We start from the raw sequence: 14,274 nt of genomic DNA on the forward strand, positions 1-14,274 counted from the left end.
AGGCCAGGGTGAGAAAATCATATACAGACCCTGGAGAAAGCAGAGGCAAAGTATCACTCTCTAGATCCTGACACTCTTCAGAAAGGAGACCCTTCCAGAGGTGTAGGCTGAGACTTTACCCACTGCTGCCACCCCTGGACTCCAGCTACAAGGGTTCTCTGCTAAGCATGAGCCATGGTTAAGCCTTTCCTCTGAGACCACTTACTAAAGGTAAAAACCTGAAGTCTAGAAATTTGGACTATAGCCATTGGACTAACCTTATATTATCCTGATTCTTTGGTCCTAATTGAATGTCTTGTGGTTTTACATGGATGCCTTGCCAGGACCATCATGCAATAAACTAAATGAGTTTAGCCATGATACATGTGAGCATTTATTTATTTTGAAATTAAAACCCACAGGACATTTATAATAAATTTGTCTTTATCTTTGTTTGGTGAGGCAGACCAGGGTTCCTCTCAGTGCATCTTCCTCATTGCAATGAGCCAATAAATCTGGCTTTCTCTGACTATAGTTTTGTACCTGATGGTCTTTGGTTGATTGGCCACATGCTAATCATGTGACCTTGGTAAGCCATGTAACCTCTTCACCTTTCCCGTCAAATAGAGGAAATTCTCTGCCTTGCCTTTAAAATGTGCGGGAAAGAATCGAACGTGATCATGTATATGAAAGCCCTCCAAAACTGCATAATTACGGGGATAGAAGTATTCCTTGGAACTTCTACTTTTAATAAACAGGTTCAAGCATAAAAAAATTTATTAGTCCTGATAATATACATCTCAGTGTACACTATTCAGTTTCCCTGATTTAGCTGTCACGTTAATGAACAAGGGTTTTATGTTCGGCTGGATGTGTTCAAATCTTGGCACTCTTGTTTACTGTCTTTGAGTCAGTTATTTAGCCTCTCTGAGCCATTTCATATGTAGAATAGTAATGATGGTATCTACTTCATACTATTGTTTGAAGGATAAAATAAGAAGGGTTATATTGTGCCTGGCACATAAGAGTTGCTGAATAAGTGTTTATTTCCTACATCTATGGCTCAACATACTCAAACTATATTTAATTTTGTAATATCTATATTTCAAGGCATCAGGTTAGCATTATTTCCTTTAAAAAGTTAGTCTATGGATAGCAAGATCTGGTCACTTAATTCAGGTTTGAATTTAATGGTAGTAATTTTTTTAAACTTAGCTTTATCAGTTGGTTTACTCCACTTGTTAATTTCTTTGCCACGGAAATTGTTTAGCAGTAAAACCTGTTGTTCCAAGTAAAATAACCTGACAAGATTAAAAAAAAAAAAAAGTGGGGGTGGGGAGAGATCCTGCTACAGCAGATTTTTACAGCCAGCTTTGTAAAATGAAGGTAAGGAGTTCAATTTGCAGAATAGTTACCTGCCTGCAGTACGGTATTGTATCAGCTCTGAGTGTGTATGCTCAGATGTGACACCTTGGTGATGTGTCTGCCCTATGAGATGCATTCGCAGGTATGTGTGAGTGGGGCCTAATTTCTAAGAGTAGGCGTGTGTATGTGTGTGTCTGTGTCCAACATGAGGTCAACACTGTGCATGGGTGTCTGCGGGTGCTACGTTAGAGTGTACGTGTCCATAGCGGGTGTGGGGGGTATCCAGATGTGTGGAGGTGGTTGTGTGTTTGTGTTTGCTGTGGTGCGTCCCCGGATGTACAGCATCCAACGACAAGTCAGACTGGGCTTGAATCCTCAGGCGTGCGGCGTCGGCGTGTGTCTGCCACACGTCGGTCCCGGCGTGTGCCCAGGTGTGCACGTCTGCAAGCGCGCGGTGCCGGGCGAGGGGCGTGGCCAAGTGCGAGCGGCTGGCGGCGCCGCGTCCCGCCTCCAGGTGGCGCCGCCCGGCCTGGCCTGTGGCGGTGCAGCGCGCAGGGGTGCCGGCCCCTGCCCGGCGATTTCCGTTCCTCTGTCCCGGTCCTACGCGGTGACGGCTCCGCGCGCTCTGCGACCGGCCCAGCGCGCAGAGCGGAGGGCGGAGCTTCGGGAGGCCCCAGGTGAGGTGCTGGGCGCGGGGTGAACCGATGGGCGGGGAGGACGCGGGAGCCGTCCGCAGGCACCGCCCTCTCCGGGGGTCTCCTGGGGACCCCCGGGATGCGGGGCATCGCTCCCTGCACGGCGCGTCCCGTCCTGGCCTCACGTCCTGGAGCAGCGGAACCCGCAGGACGCGGGTGGCCCGGAGCCGGGCGAGGGAGGAGAGGCAGGCCTGGGGCGGAGCCTGGTTGCCAAGTAGGGAAGCCGACGGCCTGCAGATCCCGCCGGAAGGAAGGGGACGTTGGAACGGTGAACTCTTGCGCACGGCTCGCCAGCGCACGGTGCAGCGGGTGCAGTTGCCAACGTGGGCGATTGGCAGAAAACGTTAGAAACGGGCTTCACGTAGAGAAGCGTCTTGCTCTTAATAAAGAAAACTTAATTGTTGCAAGGGTAGTTTAAAAGGATCTCTAAATTGAGTGAGACTAGCATTTTTTAGAAGTTTCTGTTTTTAATTTTAGAGGTTTCCTGTTTTTGAGATCAAAAGAAACCTATGTTTTGTGAGTTTGTGGTCTTAGGTTTCTTTGGAGCTATTAGTGAAGCATCTGAATTTTTTGAGATATTTTCCAATTTTAGTAATACTGATGACTAAATATACTTACTGCTATTTCACCCTTAGCAAAGGTAACACCATAATCTCACTCTAAACACAAAACAAGTATGCAATTTGCCGAACAGAGATTCTTGACTCCAAGCTTGGTAATTATTAATATTGAAATGCTAAGAATATGTACTAGACTTGTAGCAATTTTTTTAATAGCAGATTTTTCATTTTGTTAAATGTCCTAGAGAGAAATCATGAATTAAAAACTAAAGAATATACCTAAATCAGTTGGATCGATATGTATAAAGTGTAGGTTTTAAAGACATACACGCACGTGCACACACGCGTCTTTATATACATTATCCTATAATGGAAGACTGTTTTCCGTTGTGCCATTGAATTTACTGAAATGCTAATATGGAGAGCTTCTGCAGTTTGCCCTTTTTTGAAAAAATGCCTTGTTTTCTCTGAAACTGTTCCCAAGAGAAGCCAGAAGTTCCTGAATAAGCAGAATGTTTGCCCTGGTAAAGAGCATTTGTATTTTAAAAGCTGACTTGCAAAGTTCAGTTAATTTCTGATTGGTGGATTTTTGTACAGAAATATTTTTTAAGTAGTTGACCTCTCTACCCAGGGCCTTAACTATTAATACTAGTCCTGAAGAAGGTGGTTATTAGTGGTTGCCATGGAGGCTGACACTCCTGGTTGACTGCATTTAGTGACGGCACGTTACTTACCTTCTATTATCTTCAATTTTGTCATCAGTATAATAGGGCATATGGAGTATTTGGAAACCCTCGTGGCACAGCGGTTAAATGCCATGGCTGCTAACCAAAAAGTCAGCGGTTCGAATCCCCCAGACGCTCCTTGGAAGCCTTATGGATCCGTTCTACTCTGTCCTATAGTGTCACTATGAGTCGGAATCGACTTGAGGCAACAGATTTTTTTTTAATATTTACCTCATAGGTTTGTTTTGAGAATTAAATGCATACATTTGGTACATTAGTAAACACTCTGTTAGCAACCACATCATCTTATTACTTTATTATTATTTTCCTTTACCACAAAAGACAAGTGGATCTGAAAGGTTTTTAATTCCTTGTGATGCAATGACCCCTTCTTCTATTATTGCATGAACCCCCATTCATGAGCATTATATGGAAACTACTGTTGAAGAATTGCTGTCTGAAAGACTTACAGTTTCTAGTCAAGCTTATAAAGAGCTTGGAAGTCATCACTCCCATCCTCACAACAAGATAAAAAAGCTGAAAAATGAAAACCAACAACTTTTCTTAGGTCCATCAGAGAATTGGGGTCACAAAGCAAACTGCTGGCCCCAAACTGGAGAGACAGGCAGATATGAAGATTCACCTCTTACTGGGAGCAGAAACCTCTATCTCTAGAGGGTAGGAATACTGAAAGGGTAATTGACTAATTGCTGGAGACTGGGCATGGAGATGGACTGACTTGAGAGATGAAAAACTCCTGGAGGCCCAGCCTTAGGGGGTCCTCACATTTTCATGAGTTTTATCTCCAGAAACCCCACCAGTTCTTACTGTGTTGTGAAGAAAAATCCGCTTGTGCTTCCAGCAGGGCGGGGACGGGGGGACAAGTATTCATTTTGGAAATAGTGCTGTTTATTCTTAAGGACAGCCTGCTTCAAGGGAAACTATTTTACCAGAACCTGATCAACATGGAAGAAGGGAAATACCGTACTCCAGCCCTTCTAGCTTTTGAAGTTGGGAGAGAATTGCCCAATTACATCCCCTTCTAACCTTGCATGTGGAGACCAGGAAACATCCAACTCTGGTCCTCTCTAGCCTTCTTATTTCACCCAAGGGGTTAAAAAAAAGGATGAGAAGCACTTGTAAAGTCACAACACAGCACAACACAGGGGCTCTGGCTCATTAAAAGATTGAGACCTAATCAAAGGATTATAGACTTTCTCCTTCCTCTATCTGTTACCACCACCTCAACATCAACAGGGCTTTACAGGGGATTACAACAGAAAAAAAAAAAACAAAAAACTCAGTTCCTTTTACCTGATGCATAATGTCCAGCTTTCAACAAAAAATTACTAGATGTGCTAAAACCTAAAACCCATTGCTGTTGAATCAATTTCCACTCATAGCAGCCTTATAGGACAGAGTACAGCTGCCTCATAGGGTTTCCAAGGCTGTAATCTTCATGGATGCAGACTGCCACATCTTTCTCCTGTGGAGCGACTGGTGGGTTAAAGCCACCAACCTTTCAGGTAGCAGCCAAGTGCTTAATCATTACACCATCAACGCTTTCATCCATTAAACCCATTGCTGTCGAATCGATTCCGACTCATAGTGACCCTATAGGACACAGTAGAACTGCCGCATTGGATTTCCAAGGAGCGACTGGTAGATTCGAACTGCGACATTTTAGTTAGCAGCCATAGCTTTTAACCACTGCGCCAACCAGGCTCTGACAAGGCATGCTAAAAGGCAAAATAAAACTGCCTGAAAAGACAGGGCAAGCAAACATCAGAACCAAACTTGAATAATGGCAGAGACTTTAGAACTATCAAACCAGGAATTTAAAATATCTATGATTTATATTGCTAAGGGCTCTAATGGATAAAAAGGACAACATGCAAGGATAAATGGATTATGAGCAAAGAAAGGAAAACTCAAAGTATCAAATGAAATGGTAGAAATCAAAAGCACTTTAACAGAAATGAAGAATTTCTTTGATGGGCTTACCAGTAGACTGGACATGGCCTAGGAGAGAATTAAAAGAAATGAAGATAAGTCAATAGAAATGTCCCAAACTGAAAAACAAAGAGAAAAAAGAGAACAGAATATCCAAGAACTGTGGGACAATAACAAAAGGTGTGACATACGTGTAATGAGAATACCAGAAGGCTAAGAAATAGAGAAAGGAATGCAAGAAATATTTGAAGTAATACTGGCTGAGAATTTTCTGAACTGGTTGACAGACATCAAACCACAGAATCTCAGAAGACAAGCAGTATAAATACCAAAAAAATCTACATCTAGGCATGTCATATTCACAATGCAGAAAATCAAAGAGAAAACCTTGAAAGAAGCCAGTGGAAAAAACTCCTGTAAAGGAATAAGGATTAGAATTACATTGGCCTTTCTTTAGACACCATGCAAGCAAGAAGACAGTGGAATGAAATATTTAAAGTGAAACCAAAACAAAAAAAGACCAACTAGAATTCTGTACCAAATGAAGTTATCCTTCAAACCTGAAAGAGAAATACAGACTTTCTCAGAAAAACAAAAACTGAGGGAATTTGTCACCACTAGACCTGCTTTGCAAGAAATGTTAATGTAAGTTTTTCAGAGAGAAGGAGAATGATAATAGGTCAGAAACTCGGATCTACATGAGGAAAGGAGCATTTGAAAAGAAATAAATGAAGTTAAAATAAAATACTTTATTTTCCTTATTCTTAACTGATCTAACAGATAACAGTTTGTTTAAAATAACAATAATATGTTGGATGATTATACCTTATGGATAAGTGAAATGTATGACAGCAGTGTTATAATGGACTGAAGTGAGGAGTTGGGAATACCTAGGTTAGTTGTAAACTCTAGGGCAAACTCTAGGGCAGCCACAGGGGGGAAAATTATATATATATTTAAGAAGTATAAGTGATATACTGAGAGGGAAGAAAATGGAATCATACAAGATGTCTAATTAAAATCAGAGAAGTAAAAAAAAGTGGAAGACAAAAAAAGAGCAAGGGCAATAAATAGAAAACATAAATATAGTAGATATTAATTCATTAATCTTACATGGAACATTCACCAAGATAGAGCACATCCTGGTCTATAAAACACACCTTAACACATTTAAAAGAATAGAAATCATACTAAGTATCTCATAACACAAAGAATTAAACTAAAAATAAAGATAGCTAGAAAATTCTAAAATCCTAGGAGGTTAAACAACATGAGTCAAAGAAGCATCAAGAGAAATATTTGAAATATTTTGGACTAAATTAAAATGAAAATACAACTTATCAATATGAGGTGCAGCAAAAGCAAAGCAGTGCTTAGAGAGAAATATATAGCCTCGAACACATATATAAAGAAGAAGAAACATCTAAAATCAATAACCTAAGATCCACTTTAGGCAACTGCAGAAAAAAAAAAAAAAAAAAAATCATTGCTGTCGATTGGATTCCAACTCATAGTGACCCTAAAGGATGGAGTAAAACTGCCACATAGGGTTTCCAGGGAGTGGCTGGTGGATTTGACCCGACCTTTTTGGTTTTGTTTTTTTTTTTTTTTGGTTAGCAGCAGTAGCTCTTGCCCACTGCACCACCAGGGCTCCACCTAGAGGTAGAAGAGCAAATTAAATCCAAAGTGAAGAGAAGGAGGAGTTTGGGTGATGCAAATGGCCAACAGGTTGGTGGTTTGAGTTCACTCAGACGTGCCTGGGAAGAAAGGCCTGGTCGTGTACTTCCAAAAAAATCAGCCACGGAAACCCTGTGGAGGACAAATCTGTTCTGACGCACATGGGGTCGCCGTGAGTCAGCACTGAGTTGACAGCAAATGGTAGACAACTGGTAAGCAGAAGAAAGAAAAAAATAGAGCAGAAATCAATGGAATTGAAAAGAAGATTAGAGAAAATCAGCAAAACTAAAAGCTGGTTCTTTGAAAAGATCGTTAAAATTGATAAACCTCTAGCTAGGCTAACGAGAGAGAAAGGGAAGATAAATTACTAGTATTAGAGCAGAATAGACACAGAGACACACGCAGACGGAAGGCAGATGCCATGTGAGGATCATCTACAAGCAAAGGATTGCCAGAGATTGCTGGCAGTCACCAGAACCTAGGAGGGAGACCCACAGAAGAATCAGTGTGCTTAAGAACCTGATTTAGACTTTGAGCCTCCAGAATTGTGAGAAAATCAATTTCTGTTCATTCAAGCCACTCACTTGTGATACTTCTGTTACAGCAACACTAACAAATTAAGATAACCAAAAAAACCATTGCCATTGTGTCGAGTCTGACTCATAGTGACCCTATAGGACAGAGTAGAGCTGCCCCATAGGGCTTCCAAGGAGTGGCTGGTGGATTCAAACCACCCACCTTTTGGTTAGCAGCCGAGCTCTTAAGCACTGTGCCACCAGGGCTCCAGTAAACTAAGATAGGTTATATCTATTAAATAAATTGAATCAACAGTTAATAACCTTCCCAAACAGAAAGCAACAGGCTTAGATGGTTTCCCTGGTGAATTCAACAAACAGTGAAAGAAGAATGAACACAAATCCTTTTTAAACTCTTCCAAAAAATAGAAGAAGAGGGAACACTTCCTAACTCATTCTATGAGGCCAGCTTTACCCCAATAGCAAAAGCAGAGAAAGACATTACTAGGAAGGAAAATTACAGACCAGTATCTCTCATGAGGAAACCCTGGTGACGTAGTGGTTAAGTGCTATGGCTGCTAACCAAAAGTCGGCAGTTCAAATCCACCAGGCGCTTCTTGGAAACTCTATGGGGCAGTTCCACCCTGTCCTATAGGGTCGCTATGAGTTGGAATCGACCCAATGGCAAAGGTTTTTTTTTTTTTTAATATATGAACATGGATGCAAAAATCCTCAACAAATCAAATACAGCAAAGTGTAAAAAATTATACAGTATGACGAAGTACATTTTCTCCCAAATATGCAAGGCTGGTTCAGCATTCACAAATCAATCGATGTAGTCACATCAACAAGCTAAAGAGGAAAATTCATATGATTAGATCAATAGATGCAGAAAAAGCATCTGACAAAACTCAGCACCCATTCATGACTGAAAAAAACCTCTCCGGAACCTAGGAATAGAAGTGAAGTTCCTCACCCTGGTAAACAGTTGGCTCTCTGCTGGGGACAGGGCAGTTCTCTGAATGAATAGAGCAGAATTACTCAGCAGTGTCAGTGGAGGAAAAGATACCCTAGAAACCCAAACCAAGGGAGAGCCAGTCCTAGAGGGAGGCAGAGTCGTATGTAGATCAGAGTGGGGTCTAGATGAAGAGGGAGTTCTTCAATGTGGTGTTGGGATGGCACCCTCCTACAAGGACAGCATCCTGTGAGGGCCCTCAGGCAAAGCTGCACAGGCCCCCGTGGCATGGAGGGTAGTGGGTAGCCGTAAATAAAATAGAACAGGGACAGTGTCCTATTCTGTTTAAGCCACAATTTTTAAGTGTTTTAAATTATTTGTTCGTTTTTCTCTTTATTTTACCTAGTAAGATCTCTGGAAAGTTCCCACCTGTATCAGCTGTCTGAAGTGGCATCACTGGAAGGTTCTGTGCCCACATTTCACCTGAGCATTGAAGAGCAGTTAGGGCACCCCTGCAGGCTGGCTTGGTGGTATAGAGCAGCAGTGTGAGAAGACGGAGAGGTCCCAAAGAAGGGGGAAAGTAAGGGGGCAAAATCAAGTGACCTTATTCAGCAGCCTTCTGTAGAACATTCTCCATCCAGGATTAAACCTTGCTCATTAGAGGTTTATTAAGAGAACCATAGCTTCTGTTAAACAAGACCATCCAGCATCTTAAGGGATACATTCTTTAACTGAAAGTCTGTCTGTTGTCAGCTAAACTGCTCAGGGCAATAAAGCCTGGTTTTAAAATGGAAGGAGCTGCCCCTGGTCTCAGATCTGTATAGGCAGAGCTTACTCTGTGTAAGGTGGTGTTATACTCCTCTACTAGATTTACAGAAAAGACTCGGTCATTAGAAGTCTCAGGTGGCTCTGGCATTGGGAGGTAACGACGTAGTAAACAGCTAACATGAAGAAGGGAAGAGTTGATGCCAGATGGGCATTGTGCTGGTGACGCACAAGAGATGAATTCTCCCTGGAGGACTTCGGGGAGGTTGCCTTTAGGCTGAACCTTGAGTGGGGAGTAGAATTTTAATAGGCAGAGGAGTGAAAATTTTATAAGAAGGACACCAAAAAAAGCCAAACAAACAAACCACATCCGTTGCTGTCGAGTCAATTCTGACTCATAGGGACCCTGTAGGACAGAGTAGAACCGCCCCATGGGGTTTCCAAGGAGCGGCAGCTGGTAGGTTCCAACTGCTGACCTTTTGGTTAGCAGCTGAGCTCCAGCAGAACACCATGAGCCAAGATAGGAGGCTTAAAATGCAACTGTGTTCAGAGAATCACGTGAAACTGGTATGCTAAGACTGGACACTCTGGTGATGAACTTTAGTGCTTGATCAAGGTTCAGGTTTGTTTTTATTATGAAACCGTTTAAGCAAGCATAAAAGTGAACATACAAGGAACTTCAAACAAAAGTAGAGGGACTAGATAATGAACTTTCATATACCCATCAAGTAAATAGAGCAATGCTTGTTTGGCCATATCTGCTTCTCATTTTTTAATTTTTTTTCCTGAAGTAGTTTACAGTAAATTCCAGACACCATGACATTTCATTCCTGAAGAGTTCAGTAGGTACCTTCCAAAAAGACATTTTCTTATATAACTAATATCATTGGCACACCTAATGAAATTGACAATAATTCCTTAATGTTTTCTGAAACCCAGTTAATAGTCATATTTCCTGGATTGCCTCAAAAATGTGCTTACTTTTGCTGTTTGTGTGAATCAGAATCCAGACAAGGCCCACACATGGTGTTTTGTGGCATGTCTCTTTTTAACTGAGATCAAGAGTTTAGAAAACTTTTTCTGTAAAGGGCCTGATAGTAAATGTATCAGGCTTTGTAGGCCGTGTGGTCTGTGAAGCAACTACACAACTCTTCTGTTGTTGTGCAAAGTAGCCATAGATGATAGGTGAATGAACGAACGTGGCTGTGTCCCAATAAAATTTTATTTTCACGTTTATGTTTTGTTTTAAAATCCGCCGGTGGGTTCGGTTTGTCTGAGGGACATCGCTTTCTTTTATGGCAATGATTTTATCGATGTGACTTGGTCAGCTGCCTCTAATTTGTTTGGTTGCTTTTTGTGCAGCGTGGTTTAACTTGCTCCTCTGTGTCCTATAAAAAAAGAAAAAAATTGTGTCCTATAGTTCCTGTAAATTTGAAGGTTGATCTAAAGGCTTAATTAGGCTTAGATTCACCATTTTTGGCAATATTTCAGAAATGGTTTGAATGTCTTTTTTTTTTTTTTTAATGTGAATTAATCTGACTTTAAAAGACTTGGAAATACTCATCTAAAAAGTTCAATATTCCTAAAGTAGGCTTTGCCTGATGGCTAAGATTATACTTTTTCTTTCTCTTCTTATCTTACCTGTAGGAGAGGATATAGCTGTTATTTCTTAAGGAGCTCAAGAACTTTTGTAACCTGACCCTATGAATGCCAGTAAATTTCCATTAGTCCTTAAACTAGCCCACGCCAGAGCTGGCCCACTCTGCGTGCGCAGAAGGGCGAGCTGTGACTGCTAACTGACCTCAGTAGAGGATGCAGCAACAGGTGGAACGAGTCAGAAGAAAAATCATCACTCGGACCCTATTCTGAAACGAGAGGTCTGACAAGAAGCACGTCACCTCCTGTCTCCTGGCCGCCTTCTACGTCTGCGCGGCCACCATCTTGGCTGCCCAAATCACGTATGAGCCCTGCTTTGACATAGTTTAGGGAGTCAGATAATTGGCAAGTCTGAGCACAAGGACCCACCTTCCCGGGTTTGGTAACAGTTTGAAGCCCTCTGCCAAGTCAGTGGAAATTTCTACGAAAGGCATTTTGGGGCCTCTCTGGATGGTGGATCACATTTTTTCACTGGAAATACCTTCTCTGGGCCCATTCCCAAGGTCTGAGATAGCCTCCAACAGGGTGTGGGTCACTTGTTTCTATTTTTAAACCACTCTTAAACCCTTTCTTTACGTGGCTTCTTCTTCATCTTGTCCCTCAGGAGGATTGAGAGCTGGATATTTGGTCCACAGGTGTTTTATGGTCACTCTGTAAAACACAGATACTTATCCTCGTGTCCCATGGAAGAATTCTGAAGCCAAGAGCTTTTAAAACTCTTAGATGCGCTGTGGTGCTGGATTCCAGGGTAACATAGCTTTGAAGAAACAAGCTTACTGGTAAGAATTGTTTTTCTCTCTGTTTTAGAATGTTCATTGTGCCTGAATTCTAGAGCACCAGAGGAAGTATGTTGACAAATAGTGACAATTTGAAGTCTTTTTTCTCATTTTAGAATAGTAAGGGAGAAACCCATCATTGTTCTGCTCATTTAATTAAGCAATTGTGCATTAAGTTGCCCTGGCCTTAGTTATATACACAAGGTTAAAAAACAAGGTTAGCATTAGTAAATACAGTAGGTCTTAGAACTTATATTCCTCACAAGGGGAGACGGGCATTAGTGTTGTGGTCAAGGGTACCAACTCTTGTGTCAGATGGCCTGGCTTCAAATCCTGGCTCTGCCACTTACTAGCTGGATGATTCTGAGCTTTTTAATTCAAAAAGTGGGAATAATAACAGTGTCTACCTCATAGGCTTATTGTGAAGATTAAATGAGAAAACCCACAAAAAGAGGTTTGCATAGTGTTTGGCAATTAGTAAATGCTCAATAAATGTGAAATTTAAAATAACTTTAATTGCGATCAAATGAAGACTAAGGTGGAGAAGCATGACCAAAAAAAAGCCCATTGCCTCCAATGCGATTTCAACTCATAGCAACCCCGTAGGACAGAGTAGAACTGCCCCATAGGGTTTCCAAGGCTGTAAATCTTTGTGGAAGCAGACTGTCACAGCTTTCTTCCAAGGAGCCACTGATGGGTTTGAACTGTCAACCTTTCAGTTAGCAGCCTAGAACTTAACCACACTGCTCTACAGGGCTCTTTGGAGACGTATAGGTGAAGCAAATGTATAAAGTGAGTTTCATGACCCAGTCTTAACTGGTTAAGTAGGGACTGGGGAGGACTTTTCTGAGGAAAAGACTTTTGAGATGTGGGATATGGAAGGCCACATTTTTTAACCAAATGAAAGTTGGTAAACTGAAAGGGGTTGGAGGGTGGACAGCAGAGAAGAGGCACAGTCAGAGCCCTTGCCGCTTCATGAGGTATGTCCAATTTTGTATTTGTTTTCTATTGCTGCCATAACAAATTGCCACAAACTTAGTTGCTTCAAACAACACAAGTTTATTATCTTACAATTCTGTAAAGCAGAAGTCTTACATGAGCCTCACTGGGCTAAAATCAAGGCATTGGCAGGGCTGTCTTTCCTTCTGGAGGCTCAAAAATCTGTTTTCTTGCCTTTTTCAGCTTCTAGAGGCCACCCACACACCTTGGCTGATGGTCCCCTTCTTCCACCTTTAAAGCTAAGCAACCTTAAATCTCTCAAAACTTCCTTCTGTCATCACATCTCTCTCTCTGACCCCAGCCAGGAAAAGTTCTGCACTTTTAAGGATTGGGCCTATGTGGATAATCCAGGATGATCTTCACATCTCAAGATTCTTCACTTTAATCACATCTGCAAAGTCCCTTTTGCCATATAAGGTCATGTTCACAGGTTCCGGAGATTAGGACTTGGACATCTTTGGGGGCCATTATTCTGCCTAGCACAGATTTGAAGAGATGAAAGAAGGCCACCGTGGCTAAAGCATTGGCAAGGAGGAGATGGAGCTATGGAGAGAGTAAGGCAGAAAGGGCCTTATTGGTCGTGTTAAGTGTTATAAAGTTTATCCCAACAACAAGAGAAGGTCTGATGAGATTTACTGCCCCAAACCTGGAATCAGCCATTTTTCCCAGGAGCTCTTGTTGCTTTGTTTTAAAGTGGAAAATGGTATTTAGAGACCATGATCTGGGCCCTAAGGGTGCTCATTGCCACTGGGTTGGTGGTGGTTTTTAAGCTATTTCAGTGGACAAAGATAGCAAAACACATTGTTCCAGATAAAATGTTTTCATACTGATAGCTCCAAGCCCATTTACAGGTTTTTATTTAACCTTATAGATCTTATATCCGTACCTTCTCCCGTGCCAGAAATCTGTTCTCACCAACACTAGCATAATTTATTCAATCATTTATTTATGACATTATGAACTCATGGATATTTATTTTATATTTTGGGTTATAATCCAATACTGTTACTTATTTCCTTGTTCAGATTTTTCCAGCTTTGACCATAGCCCCTTCCTCCGTCTTCAAGACAGCAGTATACATCTTCAGATTTCTTTCTCTGTACCTCTGTTTCCCGGTTTTTCTCTAGTTCTCTGCCTCTCCTTTGCTTCCATCATCACGTCACTCTCTCTGACTCTGGCCCTCCGCCTCCCTTTTTTGTCGATGTTTTATTGTGGTAGAAATACACGCAACAGAATGTTCCAGCACAACTGCTTCCACAGTTATCATTCAGTGACATCGATTACTGTATTTTTATGCAAATAGTGTACGTGTTATGCTTTTTTTTTGCCAACCACGTAACCCCCTGCACATTATTTTCGTAAGCGTGCTATGCCAATTTCTGTGGGTTATATGTGTGGGCATGTCATTTATGTGGGTGCATTATTTGCGAAAAATACGGTACATTTTTCATGTTGTGCCACATTATCACTATCTTTTTCCAAAATATTCCGCCACCATTAACATAAACTTAATGTCCCCCAAACAGAAATTTCCCCTCTCCTCCTCCCTCCACCTCTGGTAGATATTAATAACCATTGGTTTCTATACATTTGCTTATTTCATATAAGTGAAACGATACAATATTTGTCCTTTTGCGACTGACTGATAGTGTTT

At 41.6% G+C, this 14,274-nt stretch overlaps 1 protein-coding gene across 4 annotated transcripts in view; it reads left to right on the plus strand.

Moving 5' to 3' along the window:
* Nucleotides 1-1,902: 1,902 nt before the first annotated feature.
* GGACT (gamma-glutamylamine cyclotransferase) overlaps nucleotides 1,903-14,274 on the plus strand; it is a 65,550-nt gene continuing 53,178 nt past the window's right edge. For 2 of the 4 annotated variants that reach the window (XM_064275269.1, XM_023553173.2), the window contains exons 1-3: nucleotides 1,903-2,021; nucleotides 10,837-11,348; nucleotides 11,450-11,624. The gene's annotated coding sequence lies outside the window, so the exon portion shown is untranslated. The remainder of the gene's footprint in view (nucleotides 2,022-10,836; nucleotides 11,349-11,449; nucleotides 11,625-14,274) is intronic. The other 2 variants (XM_023553174.2, XM_010594001.3) reach the window with 2 other exon arrangements.

Source organism: Loxodonta africana, chromosome 23 (genome assembly GCF_030014295.1).
Source record: "Loxodonta africana isolate mLoxAfr1 chromosome 23, mLoxAfr1.hap2, whole genome shotgun sequence".
NCBI lineage: Eukaryota > Metazoa > Chordata > Mammalia > Proboscidea > Elephantidae > Loxodonta > Loxodonta africana.